The 6423-nt window shown below is 45.1% G+C and overlaps 1 long non-coding RNA gene across 1 annotated transcript in view; it reads left to right on the top strand.

The window, feature by feature from the left end:
* Positions 1-3750: 3750 nt before the first annotated feature.
* LOC116091453 overlaps positions 3751-6423 on the top strand; it is a 10474-nt gene continuing 7801 nt past the window's right edge. Inside the window, exon 1 of the long non-coding RNA XR_004119039.1 lies at positions 3751-3825. This is a non-coding gene — a long non-coding RNA (uncharacterized LOC116091453). The remainder of the gene's footprint in view (positions 3826-6423) is intronic.

Raw genomic sequence — 6423 nt, 5'->3', positions numbered from 1 at the left:
TTTTTTTTACGGGTACGTGAGCATACGTGCACGTGTGCTGGTGCAGTTACTTACAGAGGCCAGAAGAGGGCAGTGGATTCCACTGTAGCTCAAGTTCCAGGGCGTAGTGTGCAGTCGGACACAGGTTCTGAGAATCAAGATAGGCCCTGAGAGAGAAGAGCCCACACTCCTCATCAGTGAGCCATCTCTCCAACCCCCAATTCCCACACTCCTCATCAGTGAGCCGTCTCTCCAACCCCCAATTCTTTAGCTTTAATGTAGAATGTTTGTGTCAGGGCTGGAGAGATGGTTCAGCAGTTAAGAGCACTGGTTGTTCCTACAGAGGACCCAGATTCAATTCCCAGAGCCCCCGTGGCAGCTCACAACCATCCAGAACTGCACTTCCAGGGAACTTGAAGCCCTCTTCTGGCCTCCGAAGGCATTAGGCACACATGTAGTATATAACTACTTGCAAGCAAAATTTCCATTCTCATAAATATAAGTAGATTTGTTTAAATGTTTGTGCTAGAATGCTTTAGGCAACGGTCTCAACCCTTTTTTTTTCCTTTTGAGACAGAGACTCATGTAGCCTGGCTGAACCTCTAGCTCTCTGTGTAGCTGGAAATGGCTTTGAACTCCTGATCCCCCTATCTCTCCATCTCAGACACTTGGATTAGAGACCTGTGACACCAAGCCCAGTGTATGTGGTACAGGGAATTGAACTCAGGGTCTCTACCAACTGAGCTGCATCCGAAACTCTTGCCTCGAACCTGAACTTTCCTCCTTTGTTTATTGTGTACACCGGTATTTTTTAAAGTACTCCCCCGGACCAATGAAATGGCTCAGCTGGTAAACATGCTTGCTGCTCAAACCTGGTGACCTGGTCCAAATCCTGGATTGCATAGTGGAGAAAAAGAACTGACTCCCGAAACTTGTCACCACCTGCCTTCCACATCCCTGTCATCACACATGTGAACTTGCACGCACACACAATAGTAGTAGTTAACAATATAAGTTTACCCCAATTCTACACTGAGACACTCACCTACTTAGAAGTGACCAAGAATACACATAGATACAAGCATATCAAATTGTAATCGTAACAAGCTATAGAGATTTGCCACCTGTAGGGAACGACTAATATGTTGTATTAGGGTGACAGCCCCAGGAAATGGGGTGTTTGGTTTACAGTCATTCTGGCAGATTCAACATTCTGACACAGAAGTTTATATCTGGGACTGGAGAGATGGCTCAGTGGTTGACAGCATTGACTGCTCTTCCAGAGGTCCTGAGTTCAATTCCCAGCAACCACATGGTGGCTTACAACCATCTGAAATGGGATCTGATGCCCTCTTCTGGTGTGTCTGAAGAAAGCAATGGTGTACTCATATACATAAAATAAATCTTTAAGAAAAAAAGAAGTTTGTATCCTTGGCTCTGAATGGGAGGCAGGTTGAGCATCCGGCAAGTGCGGTGGGATCTCAGGGTGACTAAGCATCTGTGCGGTGGGATCTCAGGTGACTAAGCATCTGTGCGGTGGGATCTCAGGGTGACTAAGCATCTGTGCGGTGGGATCTCAGGGTGACTAAGCATCTGTAGATATAGTTGCGCATTGTTTGCTTTTTTGTAACATGATCGTTCACTCACTGTATTACTTTAGATCATTTTCAGAGAGATCCAGAGAAGGGAACAAGCAGGCACAGCGCTGTTGACAATGAGGGAAGTTCTGTTCATCTCTTCTGGACCAATCCTTATTTTTCTTTGTTGTTACTCTTCTTAAATTCATATACAACGTAATGGTTTTCATTATGGCATTTGCATATGTACATCCCTTTTTGTTGTTCTGAGACAGTCTCATATAGCCCAGGCTGGCCTCTAACTAACTATGTTGCCAAGGATAACCTGATTCTCTTCCTTCTACCTACTGAGTGCCGGGATTCTAGCCATGTGCCAGTACCTGTGATCTGTTGGTAAGAGGATAGAGCTCAAGTCTGCATGCACGCACGCATGCTGTCAGCAGCTGAGCCTCGCTCCCCATGGCTCATTTCCATTGGTCTTCTCCCTCCACTCCACTCTCTCCCTCTACTTCCTTCCAGCCCCCTCTCTTACTCTCTAGTCCCTCCTCTTCTTCTTTCAAGCTACAGACCCTCCAAAGCCTTCTTGCTTCCCTTGCTTCCCCTCACCATCCCTCTCTTAGGGTTCCTTTTGCAGTTGCATGATGCACCATGTACACACACACACAAGACACATACACAAATTAAAATGTGCCCCTTACTGAGGAGGCAGAAACTGGAGGATCAGAAGCTCAAGGTCATTTTTGGCTGTGTGGTGAGTTGAAGCCCACAAGAGACTGTCTAAAAAAAAGAAAACATAGCCGGGCAATGGTGGTGCACGCCTTTAATCCCAGCACTTGGGAGGCAGAGGCAGGTGTATCTCTGAGTTCGAGGCCAGCCTGGTCTACAGAGTGAGTTCCAGGACAGCCAGGGCTATACAGAGAAACCCTGTCTCAAAAAACCAAAAAGGAAAAATGAAGAAAAACATACACACACAGACATATATGGGGGATGTATTTGTGTGTAAGAAAGAGCAAGGGAACATAACATAGTGTTATAGCATGATCCTCTAATGAATGCTACATACAAACACAGAACTTTCTAAATTAAACATATATTCCTTTTATGATCAGACTTAGATGCAAGGTTTTTAAATCACATAATGTGCATGCTGATAGCATTATGAGTAAAATAAACAAGAAAAAAAAGAAAAGCAAATTACATATGTTACAAAATAAGATCTCAAATTCTGGGATCCCAAGCCCTCATAAAAATGGACCTTTCAAACTTTTTATTCTTGTCTGCCTCTAGTTGTGTAGCAATCTCTGTCCTCTCTCCTCTTTATAAGAGGGCAGCAGATAAAATGAAAATATATAGAAACATTACCAGAGACAGTCTCAAACTGAGAGCCCGCTGAGAGCTGGAATAACCACAATACCCACATTCCACTCAAGAGCATTTTCCCAAGTTCTCAACATTAGGACTTTAAGGGGGGCGTGTTCGAATACTTGAACTTAAACGTTGATCTCTGAACTTCGACCTTGGACTCATTACTGTGTCTCTCATCCAGGGGCAGTTCCCGTGTTGGTGGCTCTCTGAGCCCAGCAGTGCCTCAGCTTGGAGCTAAGTAACCCCAGACTGCACCACTGAGCCAGCCTTGGTTCAGGGACACACACAGTGCCCCATATTGTCAGTGGCTGGGTGAAACTGGTTCTGAATACGGTCTCTGGCCAAGTAACACGGCAGATTTGTGAAGTATACAATACACACCATGTGCATATATTATATACCATATGTGTACATTAAAAAATTAGAAAATAGACAAGGAAAAAAAAAGCAGATGACTTATCCACAGTTGCAACCCTCAGAGCCGATGAACCTGATTTGCTTCCTGAGCTGTGAGATGTCACTGAGAGGTGAGGCCTGTGGCTAACTGGACCATCCGGTCCCAATCAGAACTTGTAGTAAACGCGTGGCTTTTAGAAGTCACTCACCTGCCAGCTAGCCAGAGTGCTGTCAGGGACTGAGTGTGACCTCTACTCCCTCGGCCTTGCCTCCCCAAGGTTCAGACCACACAGCAGGAGAGGGGTGGAAGGAATGCTGGAGCCAGAGGGTAGGGTATTGCTGCTAAATGCTGCCTCTGGACACTTGCCTTCAGGAACTCACAGTTACCATGGTTTCTGTCACAAGACCTAAACAACAGAAAGCCAGTCAGCATTCCAGAATGAGAAGGAAGGGGTTCACCAGGCTTCACCTCCTGCAGAGGAGCTGGCACTTGGTGGGAGTTAAGAAAGTAAGACATGCTTTTCTTGAGGGGTTTGGCTGGCGCCAGGGTGGTCATGCCCTGTGAATGGCCCCACACTCAGTCACGCACTTACAGCCAGCACTGACTGTACTCAGTGGTCACAAAGGAGAGGGTCAAGGAAGGGAAGGAGGGAGGGAGAGAGGGAAGGAGGGAGGGAGAGAGGGAAGGAGGGAGAAGTTGGAGTGAACATGATTAAAATATACTATATACGTATATTAAAAATTCAAAAAATTAAAGCAATTGGTATTTTTATGTTCAGCCTTGGAGCTTTAGAAATGGCTCAGCAGTTAAGAGCTCTTTCACAGGACCCAGGTTCAGCTCCCAGCATCCACATGGAGTTCAGAACTCCTGTAACTCCAGTTCCAAGGGATGGGTGTTCTCTTCCGGTCTACCAGGGCACTGCGTGCACATGGCGCACACATACATACACGTAAACAAATCATACTAAATAAATAAACCTAAAACTAAATAAATAGGCTTGGAGCTTCAGAGATAACTCAGTAAAGTACTTGCCACATAAGAACAAGGTCCAAGTTTGAACCCCAGAACCTATATAAAGAACCAAGTGTAGTGACCCAGGCTAATAACCTCATCACTGGGGAGGTGATCTGAGGAGGATCTCCGAGGTTTGCTGGCTGACCAGCTTAATGGGTCAGTGAAGTTTAGTAAGTTCAGAAACCAAGATGGGACAGCATATAAGGAATAACACCTGAGGTTGATCTCCAGACAGTGCCGCGCGCGTGCACGCGCGTGCACACACACACACACATACACCTACCTGGAATAAATAATGAATAAATATCCAGCCTCGGCTGAGGAAGACTCTCTAAGTGTATATATTTAAGATAGCACTTAAGAAATGGGGGACCCTCTTGTGTGTTCTCTCTACTTAGCTGGACAAAGACTCCAACACATAAGGACAGCTTACCCTCATCATAGCCAACAGAGAGCGTGCTGAGGACGCACCCACCATCCTCATCATAGCCAACAGAGAGCATGCTGAGGACGCACCCACCATCCTCATCATAGCCAACAGAGAGCGTGCTGAGGACGCACCCACCATCCTCATCATAGCCAACAGAGAGCGTGCTGAGGACGCACCAACCCACAGTTCTTAGCCACTGACGTTTAGTCCGAGACACTGTTCTAGAACTTTCTTGAGAATCTTTAAAATATTTTGGGGACGCCAACCACATAACAGATCCTGCCGAATGTAAACTCTCAAATAATACATCTCAAAAGGAAACGAAGCCTTGCTCCAGAGGGTGGGCCTCAGCTTTAACAGTGTGGCTGCCGCTTTCCATCCCCTCCCCCAAATTAATGATTACACATTTTAGAGAGGAAGTAGGCAGATTGCTGTTTTGACATAATTAATTTGACACATCTTCGGTGTTACAAAATTATCATCGTTGCTCAGCCGTGCTTTGATGTGTACGTGTCAATAAGGCGAGTGGGGGGATGGGATCTGCAAGCAATTTCCAAAAGGATACCACTAATTTTTATGATTGTTGCATAAACACGGCAGGAAGCGTCCACATGGCACTTTGGAGGGATCCAAATGGCTTCATCAAATCCAAGGGAAGGAGAATAGTAATTGCCCATATCAGGGGCTAGATGACTATTCATTTAGCAACAACCTCTGCTGAAAATGAATGGTCATTGGGGCTTGCCAGAATGTTTCAAAATGCGCACTATTTTGGGGACAAGGGATAGATGGGACTACACACACACACACACACACACACACACACACATACACACATACACACACACACATACACACACACACACATACACACACACATATATACACACACACACACACACACACACACACACAGAGGAAGAAGGACATTGACTTTCTCCAGGAACCAAGTGAACTAGCATGTGGTTACTGGATTTCTCAAACTCCAGAACCAGGAGAAATAAATGCCCTTGGTGCTTGCTGGACTCTGCCCCAACACTTTCTTTTTTTCTTTCTTCTTCTTTCTTTCTTTTTTTAGATTTATTTATTTATTTATTTAATGTCTAAGAGTACACGTCACTGCCTTCAGACACACCAGAGGAGGGCATCAGATCCCATTACAGATGGTTGCGAGCCACCATGTGGTTGCTGGGAACTGAACTCAGGACCTCTGGAAGAGCAGTCAATGCTCTTAACCGTTGAGCCATCTCTGCAGCCCTGTCCAAACACTTTCATCAAGTGCATCTTTGAACTCATGCAGGATTGGAATTACTCCTGCAGGCCCCATCCCTGAAGCAGTCATGTGACCATGGACAAGTCACTTCCCTTGGCCCTCATAGAATCTGTCTATACAACTGAAATCAAATCATTTTGAAATACTATATTCATAGCTTTAAAATGCATAGACCGGTGTACAACAAAAGGGTCTTGAAATCTTGCTTCTCCTATCTCAGCCTCTCTATTAGTAGTATTGTTTATTTCATGCTTTTACACTATACTATGGTTTTCAGAACAGCTTACATATTTCAAAAGTATTTATATATCCAAAAGAAGCATAGACAATTAACTAGGGAGGTGGCTTGTAAAAGAACAACAAAGTGAAACTGAATGCTTTGCTTGAC

The sequence above is a fragment of the Mastomys coucha genome, unplaced genomic scaffold (genome assembly GCF_008632895.1).
Source record: "Mastomys coucha isolate ucsf_1 unplaced genomic scaffold, UCSF_Mcou_1 pScaffold15, whole genome shotgun sequence".
Lineage (NCBI taxonomy): Eukaryota > Metazoa > Chordata > Mammalia > Rodentia > Muridae > Mastomys > Mastomys coucha.
This window is presented reverse-complemented; position numbering and strand designations above follow the sequence as displayed.